General features: G+C 39.7%; 1 protein-coding gene across 1 annotated transcript in view; it reads left to right on the top strand.

Moving 5' to 3' along the window:
* Nucleotides 1-19,847, top strand: part of LOC123034300 (centromere protein P) — a 213,830-nt gene that overhangs the window by 79,669 nt on the left and 114,314 nt on the right. The gene's annotated exons all lie outside the window — the stretch shown is intronic.

The raw sequence follows: 19,847 nt of genomic DNA, 5'->3' as shown, positions 1-19,847 counted from the left end.
CAGTTACTATGCCAACTATGCCTATTCCTGGATAGAGATAATTTAGACATGGTGATTCATACACTGCTAACTGTATTACCATAATGTGCTCTGTGTGGGACTGTCATTGGGCCTGGTTCAGAAGATGCAGCTAATACAGAGTTCAGCATCTAGGCTGCTCCATGGGACACCCAGCTATTCTCTTATAAAATTGGAGTTAAAAGAACTGCACTGACTTGCTTATTCCTGACTGAGCCACATTCGAGGTTAAGTTGTTGACATACAATGCCCTAATTAACATGGGACCAGGTTATCGAGAAGACTGCCTTTCCTCACCCAGCCAATGACAGTTAAGACACTCAGAGGAGGCCTTATTGGTCATTCCAAAATTATTGATCATTGCTGTGCACATACTACCATGGTAGGCCCTTTTAGTAGCAGCATCCACTCTGGAAAACTGTCCCTCATGCAAGTCTGAGGCAGAAAATACGCATCTTTCAGAAACCCCCTGAAAAAATGCTTTGTTCATCCAGGCTTTTCCTCACTTGTAATTAAATTAATCATTATAATACTCATTATAATAATCAATTAGTAGTTCTCCAAGTAACAATTTTTATCTCCACTCATGCTAGAAGAGGAATATCTGACCAAACAGATGAACTGGTAAGAAATAGAAAAATTAGTATTCTCTGAGAGACACTGGAGCTAAATTGAAAGCAGGTGTTGCATCCCTTCCTCAAGGGGATGATTAGAGATAGTTACGTAGCAGAAGGTGACACCAGTGCTTAGGAATAGCTTTATTAGGAGAGAACTTGCCACTTCCTTTAACAGAGCTGGTAACACCTTCTTCCAAAGCAGAGTTTTATTTTTTTCTAATAATGGCTCAAACACATCCCAGCTAACTTTGACCAGTCATGATGCAGATAGTTCTAAGGCACACGTGCCATACCTCACAAAGCAAACTCCCAATGCTGGAGAAAAACAAGACTAAAACAGATCCAAGCGAACATAACAAGAAGCAGCTAATGACTCTTTTGGCTTAGACCCTGGATTAGTTATAGTTCAATTTGGAAAGGATGCAGTTTATCACAACAAGATCTTGGCAGTTTTATCTCTGGGTGGACAGCCTAACATAGCCAGGATTTAAAAACCTGCTAACCACCCAGAACAGCCCCTCTGGATGAAACTGAGCAGATGGAATAAGGTTAGGGAGGAAAAAGACCTACCCTTTCTACGCTGTACTTTGGTTGTTAGACCAGTTATACTTCTATCTGAATGGGGATAACCTGGCTTCAGTTGTCTGTATTCTGGTCACCGCCTAGTTATATTTCTGCAATACAGTTCAGAATCTGTAGCTCATACAAAATGCAGCAGCTAGATTAGTAACAGAGACAAGATCATTCAAACATATAATGCCAATTCTGCATCAGTTACACTAGCTGCCTGTATGCTTCTTAGTTTGATTCAAGGTGCTGTTTTTAATCTATGTAACTTGACATGTCTTGGGACTGCAGTACTTAAGACTGCCAGGGTGCCTCCCTTGGCATGAATCTTCTACACCATGTTAGATAAAGGCCATCTTTCAGATTCCTGCTCTGAGGGCAGCCCAGAAGGAAGCAAAGAGGGAAAGGACTCATATGGTGGACTCAGCCAGTTATGAAATAATCTCTCCAACAAGGTCCACACAGGCATTGTTATATTGTTGATATTAAGACATTTATCTCGAGCACTAGCAGCTTAGAAAGGGGTTTTAATCAGCTCCTATATTTTTCTTATCATTGATTGTTTAAACTTGTTTGGGATATATTTATGTCTGTGCAGTCTATTTATATGTTTGTATTAACTGGTTTCATAAGGTATTTTTCATCTTTGTATACTGCCCAGAAAACGTTGGCTATTGCGTAGTATAGAAATGGAATGAATGAATGAGTTGTTTTCCAGCCCAGAGGTAAATTTATGTAAGGTGAGGCAGGGGAGAATATTGGAACTTCACCCACCTGGGAAGTCTCTGCGTGCACATTGCTGCTTATAAGGCCAATCCCCACCAGCTCCAGAATTAGAAGGGAAGGTACAGTCTTTATGTACATTGTTTTTTTAATGATTAAGCCTTAATAGGAGTCACTAGTCTCAACAACTCCAATATCAGAGTGAGAACTCTGAGCCACAGCTGGTTCAGCTATCCAGTCCTCCTCTCCCAAGTCTGAGTTGCTATTCCCACCAAATCCCTCCATCTTTATGCAGTGAGTCTTGGCACCCCCTGTGTGAGATGTGAATCCTGTTCAGAGTTGTCCAATACGGGTGGGGTAAGTCAAAACCTGGCACCTTTTGCGTGTGATCATCTAAATGCCTACCCGTTTCTGGGTGTTCAGCAACTCATTTAGCTTTCCATTGGGAATTCATATTAAGAGTTATTATACAGATGTTGTGCAAGTGCCAGTGAGGGCTTCCTGGATTTAAGCCCACCAGCTGATAAATAAGGAAGGTCAGCATGCACTAGTAGAAGTAGATCATTCCTTATTTTTCTCTATTCTCTCACTAGGACATCTTGCCTTTGTAGAACTGGTGGTCTGTATGGCTCAGAACAGGAAGCTAGCAAGTAGGAGTAGATTTGATTCATCCACTTGTAATTCTCATGGTGTTAAGTCTGGTGTTGATCTTGCTAGTGTTGATCTTGCTAGATCTTGCAGCTGAGTATTCTGTATGGCTCAAAAGGGCACAGTATTCCGCTCTGAAGTAGATCAACCCTAGTGCTGATGTTCTAAGGGTAACAGCTGAGGCTCCCCATTTTGTTCCACTTAGTTTCTGAAGTATGTTGTTCCTAGTATTGATTTTCGTGGTGGTGTTCTCTAAATGAGTCTTGTAGGAGACTGTTTGGTCTAGTGTTACACGAAGTTATTTTGTTGCAGGCCAGTGCTTGGAGTTCTGGGGAAATGTTTTAGAGTTGTGCAGTTATTATAGCAGCAATGCAGTTTATGAAGGGTTAAAGATATGAAGTTGTGGGGAGGGGTCTGAAGGCCTTTTTCTTCCAGTTCTTGTGCACTATGGAAAAGTTAATCCTATACTGTAAACTGAGACTACAAATTTCAAATGTAAAATCAAGATGTATTTCTGCCTCTAGAGGGCACTGCCATTGTCACAAGAGAAGAAAGCTTCAGCCTTTTCTTTGCTTGTGGGCTTCCTCCTGTTGGTACAGTTCATGCTTCTGTTTCAGTCTTCTCAACTAGGCCTCAGAGGACTGGCAGAAATTACAAATTCTGCAATGGAGGAAGAGGCAGCATTAGAATCCAAAGTTAAAATATTATTAAATCTTTATATACTGCATCATTGCCATAGGCGCTGGGTGGTTTATGGGAGATTAAAACCAACCATGATTAAAATTTGACTAAAAACCAAGCATATTAAATAAAACTAATCTGGGAAGGCCTGTCAGAAGAGATACATCTTTAACTCCCTCCTGAAGGTAACAGTTCGGGATATCAGATGTATCTTTCTGACACATATATAGCAATAAGACAGGGAGTCATTGAGAACCAAACAGTTTCTCATGCAAGAGATAATTCTGGGGAACACACTGAGATGGGGACAGACTATCTCAGTTGAGGGAGGCCTTATTAATCCACTTATATGGTATCAGGTTGAGAGGGTGGGCCAATGGAGAAATGGTAGATGCTCCAGGTGATTGGCCTAGAAGCAGTAAAATTGACCTTAAAGGAACCAGCTGCTTTGGTTTGGAAAGAGGGAGAATTATTCAGTTTGGAATCAACTTCATCTTAATGAGCTACTTGCAGCTTAATGAATTTCCCTAATTGGCTGGTATTCTAACTTTGGTTGTGTCTTTGATTAGTTTCTGTCATACTCTTCTTCTGTTGTCCAGTCTTACTAGTCAACTTTAATATACTACAGACTTCACTTAGAAAACTTTTTGTCCTGCCTTTGCCTTTGAGGAGGCAGAGTACTCCACTCTCAATACATAGTTTAGGGCTTACTGGCAAGCTAGTCACTAAATTACTTTTTCTCCTTCCATACATCCTGAGATCAACATCTAGCATATAGAGATGTTTTCACACTGTAAGCCCTTCTGAAGGGATAAAAATCATTTGCAAACATTATCAAATGAAATGCACAATTCAAATGTTACTTGCACAGCAGACATTCTTTGAGCAATCCCGTTTACAGTCAGAATATGATGGTGTAATGGAATCTGTGCAAGTGGGGGAGGGAGGGGAGGGGGGAGGGAGGGAGGGAATCAAGCACTGTGCTTTGCAATACTTGCAAGATGTATGGGCAAATAATAGCAAAGAGGGAACCATAAACTGTGGTTAACCCCTCAAAGTGTTTCTTACAGCAGCATTGAAACAGGAGAGAGAGAGAGAGAGAGAGAGAGAACAAACATATTTTTATCAGCTAGAAAATATGTGCAATCCTACAGAAGATTGGGAGTGCTAAACTATTTGCTTTGCTGATAAACAATGCAAGTAATATGAAACTAACATGGGAGAGCATAATGGAAAAGTAGCCACTTATTACTGCAATAGCATATGCATGTCATGGGCTAAGCTTACTTCTGAATGACCAGCAAAAGTAGTGAAACATGAAAACACGAAAAAGTTACTTGTAGAGAGGCGGCAGTCTTCAAGAAGCAGGAAGAAGAACAATTGAAAAGAATAAAATAGCAACATTGATGCTCTGTAGTAACCTCAGTGGAGTGCAGTGGTGATCTCCTTTGAAAGTTTACCAGAAAACAAAGAGGTTCTTTGAGAAACGTTGATAGTTGAGGATCTTAAAGTACCCAGGAGTGGAAGGAACCTTGTACTTGATGAAGATTTCTTCTGTGCTGGGGTGCAGAACTCCCTGAAGATTCCAGATGCAATTTCTTTAGCCATTACTGCCTCTTAAGCAGACAGTGCTCTTTCGACAGAAGGTCCTTACCAAATGGCCAAGATAAAAACCACTACTTTTGAGAATCTAAATGTATCTCCACTTACAAATATGGATGAAAGTAACATGAAATATTTAATTAAGGGACAGAAAGAATTTTGTGGCTATCGAATTCATGCAGCTGCATGAACTCAAGATTCAAAGGCAAAAGTGTAAAGACAATATCACTGGTGTTGCATTTGACTGGATTACAAACCAAGCAACACTCTTAGGACTTGATTATGGAAAGGTGTTGCAAAATACAGAACATCTTCAGTCCAGGATTCTGTCCAATGTATGCATCCAGCACAATGGTGGCAAGTCCTTTGTGTAACACAGCCTCTGACTTCGCTTGCTTCACACTTATTTCAGATTCATCCATCTTCTGCAGCTTGTGAAAGAAACCGGTTAATGTTTGGAAATCATCGAATTAAGAAATCAAGACATGTTCAGAAAGACATCAAAGAGAGGGATGTGAAAGTATAGAGAAGTGTGTCAAAATCTGGGTAAAACTTGTTTTTGTAGAAGTCCATGATATCTATAATGAAGATAAAGAAACAGAAATAGCAAAAAAAAAAGAGAGAAAAAAAAAACCCAAAACCCCACCTTGATAGTAATAGCTTAGAAAATTTGATGTACTGTATATTCATTTAGTCTTGGTTCAACCTCTCCCAACCATTTTTCATTTCTTTTTATGACAATAAGTGCGTTAAGTCTGACACTGTGGAGGTGAGGACTAGAGGAAGCATAATTGCCTTTGTTTTGCTAATATTGATGGTTTGCCTGTTTACATTTTTTGTCTGTTGCTAATATACTAGCACAACAAACCGAAATATAAATATAAATTCAGTTGGTAATTACTGTCTGAACAAACTGTACTTTTAGTGCGCCAAACATAATTATATCTTAAACCAAGTTAAATACAATATAGTTCATGTCCCTAAAGAAACTCAATGACCTTAAAGCTATAAAGGGTGCTAAAATTGCATTTTGTCCCAATTTTTCCAAAGATGTCCATTATTCTCCCTTGAAAAGCCCAGGAAAAGCCTTTTTTCCCCTGTGGCTGCAAAGTTGCTGGGATTTTTACATCTTTATTAAGGAATAGAAAGGGTAATTATGATGTGTATACAAGTGCTCATGTGTGCATGCACACTGTAAAAGAATCTGCTGATTTGAGCTCATGCAAAAGGTACACATGGAATATCTGTCCTATCTTTTTTTAAAGAGTTGGTGCCTTGGAGTTAAGACCTTATGCCATGCAGGTCTACAGTGCTTTCTCCTGTATTGCAGAAACTTCCTAAAGCTATTCTTCCTCACCTGTAGAGCACAGCCTAGCTGTGGGCTGAAAGCTGGGAGTGAACTGTGTAGTGGAGTGACATTCCCAACTTTGTATTTTAGGTTGATATTTCTCCTTTGGGACTGGTAAATGGAAAGATTTCAATTATAAGATTAGATAGGCTTCAAGCTAGAGGCTGGATTCAGGAAAACTGGCATATTCAGGTAACCTCAAACTTATCCACAACTTAACACTCAAGTATAATCCCTTTACATTAGGATAATGTGCAAAAAGATATCTCTGAGAATGTGCTTGGTGACCACTCATTCTTCCTGCCCAACCATAGCTTCTTCCAGGCCCCTGGAGATGCGGAAGGGCCCAGTTTCCCCTAACCCCACTCCCAGCCTGCAGTTTAACGCCAGCCCTAGCACACAAGTGTAATTCTTACATTGCATTATTATTACACTGTATTTATATCCCACCTCTTTTTCTCTTGTGAGGAGCCCAAGATGGCTTGCATAGCTCCATTTTATCCTCACAATAAGAACCCTGTGAGGTAGGTTGAGCTGAGAGTCTGGGACTAGCTCAAAGTCATTCAGTGAGCTTCATGGCTAGATGGGGATTAGAACCCATCTCTCTTGGATCCCCAGTCTAGCATTCTAACTAGGCCACCTCACTGGCTCACATTCAGAAAGAATTTCGAAAGGCAAAAGTCATGATATTCTTGTTGACCACTCTTTCCGTCTAGTTGAAGCTAGTTCTAGGCCTTGCACATACACAGGGATGCATGTTTTCCAACCATAACCAGAAGTTCAAGCCCAATGCACATTTGGGTTCAGGTTAGGAAAGCTGTGCACATATGCATGACTGGAAATCAGGGACTATCCTCACTTGAGCAAATAAAGTGAACAGTCGACAGGAACACTTGTGCTGCATTCTGCATGTTGTCTGAATATCTAGGAATTATTTCTGACCATTCAGGTTGGGGTTAATCTTCAGATTTAGGTTATGATAACCTGGTTCCTGTGCATGTCCAAGGGCCTGAAAGTAACCTAGGCTGGGCAAGCAAACTGAGCAGTGAACAAGAACACTCTGAGATGCTGTCTTTATACATTATGTCTGAATATATAGAGACTGTATCTAGGTGTTAGAGTTGGTGTTAGGAAAACCTGGGCCCATGGGCATGTGAATTAGCCTGGAACTAGCCTTGATTGGGCAAGTAGTACTAGTAGTCAACAAGAACAAAAAAAATTTGCATACATTGCTTGATTCTGCACAGATTACACTGGGGCCACATGGTTTTCAGATGCTCATTTGCAAAAATTTCATTATCAGCCAGACAGACACAAATGGTGTCCTAGAATTATAAGTACATCACGGTGAGTTAGCATCCCTACCTGGAATCGATGATATCAATATGAAAGTGTCTGAAAGATGGACTGAAGAAAATCACACACTCTTTAGCATTTTTCATTGATTTGTTCATGGATGAAGTTCAGGCACAATCACAGGTCATTACAGCGAATATAGTCCAGTTTCTTTCTGAATGTTGCTGGTGTGGGAGAGCCCATGACCTCTCTAGGCAATTGGTTCCACTGTCATATTGCTGTGACAGTGAGAAATCTTTTCCTGATATCTAGCCTGAATCTGGGTTGTCTCCACTTGAGTTGATTATTCCATGTCCTGCATGGAAATCAGGTAGTTGATGCCTCAGTCCAACATCAGGCTAGGAAAGAGAATGCATACTTCCTAAGTTTTCATGTTATAGTTCATGCTTTACAGAGTAGATCTGGTTGTGGCTCCTCAGAATGCAAAGGATCTGTGTCAAGAAGCCATGTGACACAATGCTCTGAAAGACCCATGGCCTCAGAACTTGCTATATGTCTGCTGCCAATCTATCTTCCTACAAGGATCAGGGATCTACAGGTGGAAGTAATTACAGTGGCACCAGCATGGTCATCCATGGTAGTCCATAAGTCAACTTGGGGAGACAGAACCCACAAGTACTTATGGCTCACTTAGTCATGGATGTGGCCCCATTGGTATTACAAGGAATAGATGCCCTCTTGAAGAAATGTGTAGTTGCTCCTCCAGTGATGTGGATTCTGAAGAAGAATGCTACAGAAGGTGCTGCCATTCTGAGTTGTTGTTCTCTGAACTCTCACCTGGATTTGATTACATCCTTAAGGATAATCAAAATTGTATGCCCTCATGGAATCCTGGAGGAAATGGTAAATCTTACTGTATATTTCAAAGATATACAGGGTATATCAGGAGGGTATGTGTCTCCCTCATCAGCACAGAGGCTTCATTATTAGTACCTCCGAAGACTTCTGCCCCAGCAACACTATAGTTAATAACTTTTACATTATATTTGTCCTGATATAGTCACATTTCGTAAGGAAAATGCAGCACATTTAATTCCTGGCAGCATTGGTTGTTGAGCTGATTTTTGTGGGATATTTTTCAAATTTTATGCTGGTCAGCTAGTTGCATGAAACTTAATAACTTTTCCAACTTTCTCAGTTTAGAAGTCTGTTAATTTTTTCAGGGTTTCTAGTTATTAACCTTGTAAAATTCACATGACACACACACTCTTAGATGGCTGAAGTTGTAAGGTACATGTTACAAGCTTATTCCCAGATAGTTTGAGACACTGGAATGTGATACGTGGCATTTGGAGTTGAAGTCAGTTGTTCACTTACTGTAGAACTTTTCCATATGTTTCCTGTTAGCAGCTTTGTTCTCAGTCCGAGTCTTCCCAGACACAAATAGAAACCAGATTCATAAACTTTTCTGACAAATGAATGTAAAAAGTGTTTTTATCCTCTTTCTGTTGAGTAACTATGTTTCTTACAGTGCCTACAATAATAGTTTAAAAAGAGAAAAGTATAGAAATTCTTCTTGAATTGTCAGCTTATTCATTTGTTGGACAGTGGTGTTGATTCTCCTTTCATTTTATTTCTTATTCACACTTTTATTTTAAAATTGAATGACTACTATTGATCTTTGCATAATTAGAAGAAATAGCAGAAAAAGCAAGAAACATTTTATTATACCTAAATTTGGATTTAGAGTGCAGTATTATATTTGTCTACTCAGAAGCAAAACCCTTTGGGTTCAATGTGACTTACTGCCCGGTGAGATACAGACTTTAAGTAGCTTGCATTTCTAGGATGCAATCCTGTACCTACTGTTACATGGTTCATGGCAACTATTTTAACCTCACCTCTTTAGTAATTTTGAAATGGGTCACTGTTCAGTTAGATCAGATATCAGTACCAGTACATTGCTCATGTACATTGCTTTGTCATCTATAGTTTAAAATCAATACATTACTTTGTGTCATAATGTAATAGTATAGGCATCGATTTTAGCATGGCAACAAATATTTCTGGTTGCATATTTTCTTGTAGTCACATTATACTGTTGTTAGCATTCCAGCAAGCTGTGGTGTGTTGCTCTCGCTAAACTAGTACAATAAATTGCTAGAGTTAATTTACTTGTGCAAAATTAAAATCCATTAATCTGTAAAAATAATTTATAAGACAGCAAGGTTAGAAAATTATTTCAGTGATTTAAGATATAAACCAATGCTATTTATTAAATTAGGTTTGTATTCCAGATAAATTTTAGCAGTATCCTTCGGTGGAATGTAGCAATATTCTTCATATACTGACATCTGATTACTGGTTTACTATGGTAGAAGTATTAGATGTGTGTTGTTTTCATGTGGTTGAATGCATATTCTAAGAACTAAATCTCTTTTCTCCATCTCTACCCATAATTTTAAAACCTCAGATTGACTGGCTCTGGTTTCAGATATAGTGGTGTTTTACTTTGACTTCTTTTGACTTTGAGTCTTTTGACTTCTTTTCTCCTTTCTTCCTGTGGGAGATAAAGCAATTGGTTGGAACTGCAGTTTCTTTGAGCAGAATTTTGTGAACTGGATGAACCTGTGGGTAGGAGTAGAGAGGTGATTTTCACTGATTCCCTGTCCCTTTTTTATCCTCATATGCCAACAAAAAATCTGCTAAGGTGAGTTAGAAGACCTTCCAAAACAGTATGAGAAGTGATGCTGGATGATGCAGGGGGAAGGCCAAATAGGTGACAATCACCACTCCCCCCCCCCTTCTTTTTGGTTGGAGGAACCTCAACTGGATCCTGGTTCCCTCTGGTATTAGAAGGAGGGATAGCCTTAGATCTAGCAATGTCTGATTTTGCATTCAGGTTTTAATGGATTATTATTTTTTGGAGCAAAAATTTCTTTCCAAATTTCTTCTAGTACAATGTGTTCTCTTTCTATAAGTGTATTCATCTGGAAAGATGATGTATGTTTTGATTCCAAGAAGCAAAAGAAAAAAAAAATCTGAGATCCAAATTGTTTTTTTTTTTTTTTTTTTTTTTTTTGTATACCACGTTTCTGTAGCCAGCCATACAAACAGTTTGCCCTATTTATTGCTTTGGATAAATGATAATATTTCTATATTATTCATGGATATCTTTTCAGAAATTGTATCTATAACTTGAGCAAGAGAAGGTTGCCAAAAGATGAATAGCTTAAGAAGTCCTTGATGCTGCTGAAAATAACTGCCCAACTCCTTCATGAGGAGATGCTATTCTTTTTTCAATGTCTATCCTGCCTTTTCCTACAAAGGGCTCAAGGCAGCTTACATCATTCTCCTCCTCCATCTTATTCCCACAACAACAACCCTGTGAGGTAGGTTGGGCTGAGAGTCTGTGACTGGCCCAAAGTCACCCAGTTGGCTCCATGGCCGAGTGGGGACTCGAACCCAGATCGCCTGAGTCCCAGTCCCATGCTCTTAACCACTACACCACACTGGCTCTCTTTGCTTTGATCTTCACTATTTTTCATTTTGGCTTAAAGCACCGCAACTAAGGCCACCTGGGGGCCGTCAATGAACCGCTTTTTCTTCTATCCAGACAGCCTTCTAAAACTGCTCCTTCCCACTTTGTCATCCAAACAAGCCCTTATCAGTCAGTCAAGAAGACACCAGGCAGGAAAATTCCAAAACTCCCACTCAGTTCTGAGACAGATCTCTTTTTTTGGTCACTGAGAGCATACTTTGCAAAATCTCATAACACAGGTCAACAGTGCATTGTTTTTCACCTGTGCATTCAATTTTCTTTTCATTTCAGAAAACATTTTACAATCAGCATAGAGCAAAATGTCACATAAAACATAAGCAATGTGCACTGAGGATTTTAGGTTCCTCCTGTTGTCAGCAACCCTACAGTCCATCCCTCTGGAACAGTAACTGTATGGGGCATAAGGAAGCTGCTAATATGAAGATCCCAACACTTAGGTTGATCATTTACCAAAGTGGAACAATATACAATGAAGCCTTGCACTTTATATAATTTCATCAAAGCCTGCAGGAAATTAAAATATAACCAAGTGTATGGATAGGCAAGATAAGGAATAGAAATATATGAATTGTGAAAGAAAGCTTTTCCTTACTTGGCCTGGAATATTGTCCATTATATGATAGGTGCTGCAGCTACAGTAGACATGTACAACAGAAATGTGTAGTAGATGGCCACAGGACATGTGAAAGAATCAAGCAGTTTAGTCTTGATCTTGCTTGTATAATGATTGCTTTTTGTTTGAGGCTTTTCTTACAAGGAGGATTGAAAGGTCAGAGCAGAAAATGGAAATTTGGTGATGGGGGGATGAACACTAGTTATTATGAGAACCAGAAACTCAACAAAACTCTAATATGCATACATTTCTCTGCCCCCCAGGCAAAACATACTAAATGGGTGGATTGAAACTTTATCTTCTGACAGCTGTCACAGAATCATAGAAATTTTTATTTTATTTTCAAATGAATATGCCACTCAATAGCCCAACAGGACTCTCTAAGTGGCTAACAATATACAACAAACAGTACAGAGGGAAGAGGGAAGGTAATCTGTTGGAGCGGAGTGAATGCTTATATTCACATTTTAAATTCAGGTTTTGTAAAATCTGTGAAAGAGGATGGTTTTTTCCTGGCACTGAAATGAAAGTAGAGATGGCACCAGGCAGACCTCTTTGAGAAGCCCATTCCAAAGGTTGGGAGTAGCTACCAGGAAGGCCCTTCTTTTCAATGCCGACTCCTTTGCTTCTTTTAGGGATGGCTCTCTGAGAAGAACCTTATTCTCAGATCTCAAAGGGCAGGTAGAAGTATATTGGAAAAAGTGGTCCTTCAAGTAACCAAGTTCCTAAACTGTTTAGGACTTTTATGTTAAAATAATCACTTTAAGTTGGCCATGGGCTTCAACTGACAACCAATGTAATTTGTTCAGAGTAGGTGTTATGTGGGTACACGAACTGACACCCAACACGAAATGCTCAGGACCATTTTGGATCAATTTAAGTCTGAGGACAATCTTTGAAGGCAGCCCTACATAGAGTGCATTGTTGTTTTCTCTGCCAGTGAAGAAATTCTTCCTGGTGTCTAGTCTAAATCTGGTTTCTTTTAACGTAAAACCATTATTCCATGTCCTGCACTCTGGAATGAACAAGAAGAGATCTTGTCCTTCCTCTTTGTGACAGTCTTTCAGGTACTTAGGTGTTCGCATGCCACCCCATTAGCCATAAGATTCTCTGGGCAGCTCGCACTTCCTTCAGCAACAATTGAAACAGTGCATAATACATAATATTCATATATGTACAGTATATAATGTAAAAGCAAAGTAAAAATAAAACAAATAATAAAATAGACATAAAATTAAATAATAAGTTAAACTATTTAAGATAATCTTAATAAAAATAAATTTAACCAAAATTAAATACAATATGAAAGGTAAAACCTGGTGCAGGCAGCAGCAATTAGCAGCATAAAACTATTAAAACCATAGCACATGGGCTCACCCACCAAAATAATGACAAAAAAAAGTTTTTAATTGGCATCTAACTGGGACACTTCTGTGGAAAAAGCCCTTCTCGTTGCCAACTCACCCTTTATTTCATTAGTGCGAGGAATGCAGAAAAGGGCCTCAGATGATGACCTAAGTGATTGTGTTGGTATATATGAGACAGGTGTTCGTTCAGATAACCTGGCCCCAAGCAACTTAGGGCTTTATATATTATTTTAAGCTCCTTGCATTTGGCCCAGATGGCAACCAGCAGCCAGTGTAGCCTGTGCAGGACTGGCACAATGTGTTCACAAGCACCAGTCCTTGACGGCAGGCATGCTGCCCAGGTTTGAAGATGTTCCAGTGTCTGGATCATTTTCAGGGACAGTACTAAGTAGAGCAGATCGCAGTAATTAAGGCATGAGGTTACCAGTGCATAGATAACAGTAGCACGGTTCTGATCATCCATGTAGGGACACAGCTGAGAAACCTGCTCAAGCTAGTAGAAAGTGCTGCTGGCTACCAAGTCCACCAGTGACAGGAGTTCCTCAAGGCTGCAAACCTTGTCCTTTAGAGGGAATGCAATCTTATCCAGAACAGCTTGAAAATTCCCCACTTGGACCGACAGACTCCTTACCCACAGTATCCCTGTCTCATCTGGACTGAGCTTCACGCTTGTTGGCCCACATCCGGTCCATTACTGAGCTCAGTCACTGGTTTAGAACAGTCACTGCCTCACCTGGACTAAAATGAAAGGTCATGCAATTCTAAGAAACTAGAGGTTCACACTGGAAAGGAGAATATATAGTCACCAGCCCATTTCATGGCAAAAATCCCTTTATTGCTTTGCTTTCATTGACAGCTGTCAAGTTTGCACAACACATCTTTTAAGCAGCCTCATTTGGTCAGTTTGCCTGTATGTTGCCTGCTGCATTTTGGCAGCAGATTATCAGGCCATTGGCCTGGCAAGACTCCAAAATTTTGGCAGCCTTGGGTGCCTACCTGCATAGGCACTTGTACTATCCCCAAAATTGTGCTCACTGGTACTACTCACAAAAACAAAAAGGGTTACAAGCTACAAGCACCACCCCCAGTAGACTTAGAAGATTTCTAGTATTAAAATTATGTTTTAGCTTAGGCAAGGTCATGGTTGTGGTGATACTTCAGCCAGGTTATTAGAGGTGAGGTTATAAAAACATACATTCTGTGCAGATGACAACACAATCGCAAGTCCTACTTGTAGCCAGTTGATCTTACTCTCTAGTAAATATGTTTAAAATTGTAGCCTCAGGTATTAGATGTCTTTAGTAAAGCAATTTTCTAAACAAGTTATTCTTAACTTAGCCACCAATCTTAAAGAGGATGTTCTGTAACACCATAATAATATAATTCAAACAGGAATTTCTAGGATGCTCAAAACATCAGGAAAAGGAGCTACATGTTGGCCACGATCCTCCTGGATGTTCCTGTATATTCTAATTTGTTACAGCTTTATAAAAGAACTTATATTTGCACTTAAGAAATTTCAGTTTACATAAATTTGATATTCTGCATTCTGTTCTTGATGTGCTGGGATTATACTGCCATCCGTTGGCGTGACTGAATAACCATTTTCAAATAAGTAGAAAAAGGAAGATAACACACCTGAAAGCAAACATTAATCTGCAGTTTATTCATGAGGTCACTTGCATATTTATTCCATATGCCTCTAGAATAAATGAATGTATTTATCAGCAGCTTATGGGCTACATCCAACGTTAGGGAGGTGGACTTCCACCTGTATGAGATTTTCCCTTTCTTTTCCCTTCTCCCCTCTGTAACTATGCCCCTAACCTGGGTTCCAAAGGGGTGCATGAGGAAAAGGGAATTTATTCCAACAGTGTTATCTGTTCATGCTAGTGGACAGACACCACTGATGGAATCTTACAAGCATAAGGAAATCAATTTTCAGCTTATGCAATTCTTAATTTCTATGGCAATATAAAATATTTTGTGTTTCATATATGATATAATACTATATTCTTGGTGTTCAGAAAAAAATTAAAGCAAAAGAATGGAATTCCAAAAATGAAACCAAAATTTATTATCATTTGTACCTGGCCATAGCTTTGTTACTGAATGATTAACTGGTACACAGGTTTTACTGTTGTAACTTAACTGTGACCATTTCTGGGTTCAATTAGCTGTCCTGTAAAGTATTATGTATATTGCTTGTTATAAGAGCAGCAATTTCTGCCTAATATCATAATAGATCTAGCCAGTGCTTTTTTTGTAAGAAAAAAGGTGCCTGAACTGATGAAATTATTTACCTTTCATACGTAGTCAATCACTGTACACATACCCACACATGTCAGTTGTGTAACAAAATATAACGGTTGCCACCCGCAGTAAGCTCAGCGTGCTACCACATGACCAATCACAAGCCGAGCAGCACCACAAGCTGAGCAGCGCCATCACAACCAGTGCGGACAAAGGACAAAGTACGTACGCATCAGATTCAATGCACAAGAGCCTGCATGCACCGTTTTAATTATTTTGCCAACGACCTGCTACGCTCGACAGGGCTATTCAAATCCACGTGGACCAAACATCAAATTTTCAAAAGTTACTTTTAAAACTTGGAAAATCTGTCAAAAAAAAAGGTGCCGGAACTCTGTTCTGGTGCGTTCTATGACCAAAAAAAAAGCACTGGATCTAGCATGCTTTTTTGAAGAAAGTATTTTTGTAGTTGCTTTTTACTGCATAGATGCTGTTGATAGATTAGGTTGCTTTGTTATGCCTTTCTTATATTATTTTTCTCATAGTTTCAGATGCTTTTTCTAAGCATAAGAGCCATTTTATGTTCATTCCCCTGAAGTGTTTCAGATTTGACTGGGCCAAAAGTCAAAAGCCAAAAGCAGTAAGTTAAAAAGTTACTTCCTCTTAATATCCATTTATGTGTGGATGCTAGGCTTATTTCTGGTTTTATTTAGTGTGAGTCAATCCTGGAGCCATGATGTCTATAATTTAAGAACAAACAAAGCAAAATAAAAACTTATTTTATTTAGCAGCTGAATATCAAAATAAATCAGAATTTATGTTTAGAAGTGCAAGGAATGTGCCTTGAGTTTTTCTACAGTTAGGTGGTGCTATTACACTAAAGACCTAGTTCTAGAAAAGGGTAGTATTTTATTTAGTGTTCAGTATTCCTAACATCTGTGGATCAAAGTGCTGAATATGCAGGAGACACTGTATTTTATGCAAGAGAGAAGGAAAGAAAGAAATAGAACAAGAACAGGAAAGTCATATTCTGGACTACATTACTAGATAGTGTTAAAATCAAAATACATGTATTATACATGTTGCTTATCATGCTTATAACAGACTGGGTACCAAAACAAGAAAAGGGGTATGGAGCAGGTGGGGGGGGGGCATTCTATAGATACTATGGCCAGGATGCAGAAAAATCCTGCTTTAAATAAATGAAACCGTGCCCCCAACCCCACTCCTACCCAGCAGCTGTACATCTCTGCTTCTTCTAAGTGGCAATGGAAAGGCCTATATTTCCTGTGCTTATTGCTGCTTGTATCACCACAGCGTATGCCTTCAAAAAAGGCTCTAGCCTGTGCAGTTAGATTCATTCCAAATTTTCCACCATCACTCTAGCCATTGTGTCACCTGTTTCATTACCTCCAGCTCCCCAGAAAACCAGGATGCTGGGGTGGCTCTACTCCATGAGGAAGGGCACTCATGCACAGCTCTGATCATTTCTGCATTGCAGGGATTGGCTAGGGCTTTGTTGAGGCAACAAGAAAATCCCCAAGAGCTATCAGGAAGCCATCTGAATCCACTGGTTTCCTGGCATAATCTGTCTCAACTGGTCTTCCACCCCTGCAGGGGTTCTGAGTGCCAGCAAGTCTAAATCCCAGCCGGTAGTGATCTGTTCATGGCAACAGAACTACAGACAGCTCCTCCACACTCAGATCACTATCATCTTGTTCAGCACAGAAAACATGATCAAACTTGTGGCTGGCAGTATAGGTGGGGTCAAATACTATATGGGACCAAGCCATGGTTATCACAGCTGGTATGAAGGTCTGAACTGCTCCTGACAGGATAGTTTCAGCATGGATGATGAAGTTCCTCTGCACTACAAGCTGACAGGTTCCCGACACCAACCCTGGTTAGCACAGGAAGGGGCAGTATTGAACAGAGGAGTGGTCAGTACACCAACAGAATCTCTACTTTGACTTGACATCCACCTTCAAATAAGCACACTCAAATCCAGCAGTCTGTGGAACAAGTACCTCAATAGCAGGATAGAATTCCAATAGACAGCTGCTACTCCGCCTCCGTCCCCAGGTCTTGTCTGCTGCTAGATAGAGAACTCTGACGGGCAGAGCTGGGTGAGGCTACCCCCCCTCCCTTCCACAGCTGCATCCAACCAGGTCTCTGTGATACAGACCCGGTCAGCACAATCATTCAGGATCAAACCCTGCATAGCAGTTATTTTATTGCTCATTGATCTGACATTCATCAGGAACAGTTTCTCTTCTCCCAAGAGACTTTTTCAGTGTCATTGGCTGCCATTACCGATTCATGATCCTTTCAGTGGTACCCCCACTGAGACCTGGCTTTTATGCTCCCAGAGTAGTTGCATGTGGGAGTGGGGTGGGCCTGTGCTGGACCTGAGTCTGCAAGGAAGCCAGTCAGAAGTCCCACAGGAAGTTTCAGCCTCGGCAAGGCAGCAATGGCAACAGCAGCACTAGATGGCAACTTGCCTTGCAACTCTGGTTCAAACATTGAAATGCTACACTTATTGTATTGTATTTTTGCATTTTAGTTAATTATATAAATGGTTATCAACCGCCCAAAGTCTTTCTGTACTGTACTTTATCCATATAATGTGTGTTCAGTGTAACATGCATCCAGTTTAGGCTCACAGTTCTTGAACTTGAAAGTGATGACACATGCAGAAGATTGTTTCCATTATTAGATCTCTTTACTTGGATCCAAAGAGTAAATATAAATGGAGACAAGGAGAAAAGGCAGAATGTGTGTTGGATGACTTCTTTAGCCTTGTCCCCCTTCTTTGCTGATAGGCCACAGGAAGTAAGAAGATTTTTTGTGGATATATATTTGTGTATGAAGATATGCACTTCTATTTGTACTGTCTGTGTTGACATGGAATTATTTTGCCCATAAAGAATAACAGCTCTATTTGTTTTATTTACAGAGAAATTGTGGGTGGGGGTGAGGTAGGGACAAGGTAGGGGCTTAGCCTTTGGACTTCTAACTCTGGGTTTCCAGGACTTCAGAACTGGGACTCTGAAAAATCCTATGGCCTCCCAGATGTCTAAAAATATCTAAAAACAAAAAAGTAAGTTAGAGGCAGAAAAATTCCCAGAAAGTGGAGCAATAAACAATTAGCATTAAAGCGGGGCAGATGGAATACAGAAAAACTAGATGTATTATTTGTTGTAATCTGCTGTGCAAAATATGCTAGCATGCTTGAATCACCCTAACCCATGGTAAGGTCATTAGTTCAGTTCATGAAATGCCATCAAAGTGCATGAGTACATAGCCAAAGAATGGAAGGGTTTGCTGTAAGATTAGTTAAATGCCTTTTGCCATGATATACTAAGAACATGGAATAAGAGCAAATATATTTCACACCATAAATATTTAATTACATTCTTAAAACATCCTTGACTTACCCCAGAAATAAAGTTCTGTAGGAATGTTGTACATAAAGGAGTTAAGCTAACTGTAAAATGTGTGAAAATAATCATAGGAATTCACCACTTATGCCAGTTTGTATTTTTAAAAGTTTTCCATTCTTGACTCTAACAGAGCTGATTTATCCAGGTTACGTTTTGGCAGTATGGGACCTTCTACTGTAAGCTGTAAATATTGGCTAAAATGTGCCCTGTAACAGAACAGTAGACATCTGTAGCACCTTGAAGTCCAACAAATCTATTGTGGAATAAGATATCATAGACTTAGTAAAAGAAGTAAATATTGGGGTCAAGTTTCATGAAATGCTAAAATTACGACCTCTGACAATTCAGTTGCATCTAAATTTGTGCAAAATAACAGTGATAGTACTCTTAATGTTGTGAGCTGATTGATATAGTAGGGCAAAACCCTATCATCCCTGTTCAATTCCAAATGAATCAAATCAAACATACTTTGAAATTTTCTTTGTGGAACAAGTAATATTTCACATCAGCTGTAAAGAATTCACTGACTTCTGGAAGTTGTTCTTTCTAATATCAAATTTGTGTTAATTGTTTTCTGCAGACACTGCCTCTACTATGTAGTAGATGGATACTGTTGGCAGGTAATAGCATACAATATTGGCCAATTAATCTATTAGATGTTCTAGGAAAGATTTCCTTCAGAAAAAAATTGGAAGACTGGGTGGAGAATTATGCATTGCTTGCCCCAGAATAGGCTGCTTTTGTCCAGGTCGTTCAACTCTAGACACTCTAGATTATTGTTTAATATTGATAGATATCTGGCTGGAATTGTTAAGCATGTTTAAGAAGGCTGAGCGCAAAAGAACTGAGGCCTTTGAATTGTGGTGCTGGAGGAGGCTCCTGCGAGTCCCTTGGAGTGCAAGGTGATCAAACCTAGAAGAGATCAACCCTGACTGCTCTTTAGAAGGCCAGATACTGAAGATGAAACTCAAATACTTTGGCCACCTAATGAGAAGGAAGGGCTCCCTGGAGAAGAGCCTAATGCTGGGAACAATAGATGGCAAAAGAAGAAGGGTATGGCAGAGGATGAGGTGGCTAGATGGAGTCACTGAAGCAGTTGGTGTGAGCTT

The sequence above is a fragment of the Varanus komodoensis genome, unplaced genomic scaffold, assembly GCF_004798865.1.
Source record: "Varanus komodoensis strain SLA01 unplaced genomic scaffold, ASM479886v1 scaffold6_2, whole genome shotgun sequence".
In the NCBI taxonomy this organism is placed as follows: domain Eukaryota; kingdom Metazoa; phylum Chordata; class Lepidosauria; order Squamata; family Varanidae; genus Varanus; species Varanus komodoensis.
The sequence above is the reverse complement of the archived record's forward strand: the minus strand, read 5'-3'. Positions and strand labels throughout refer to the sequence as shown.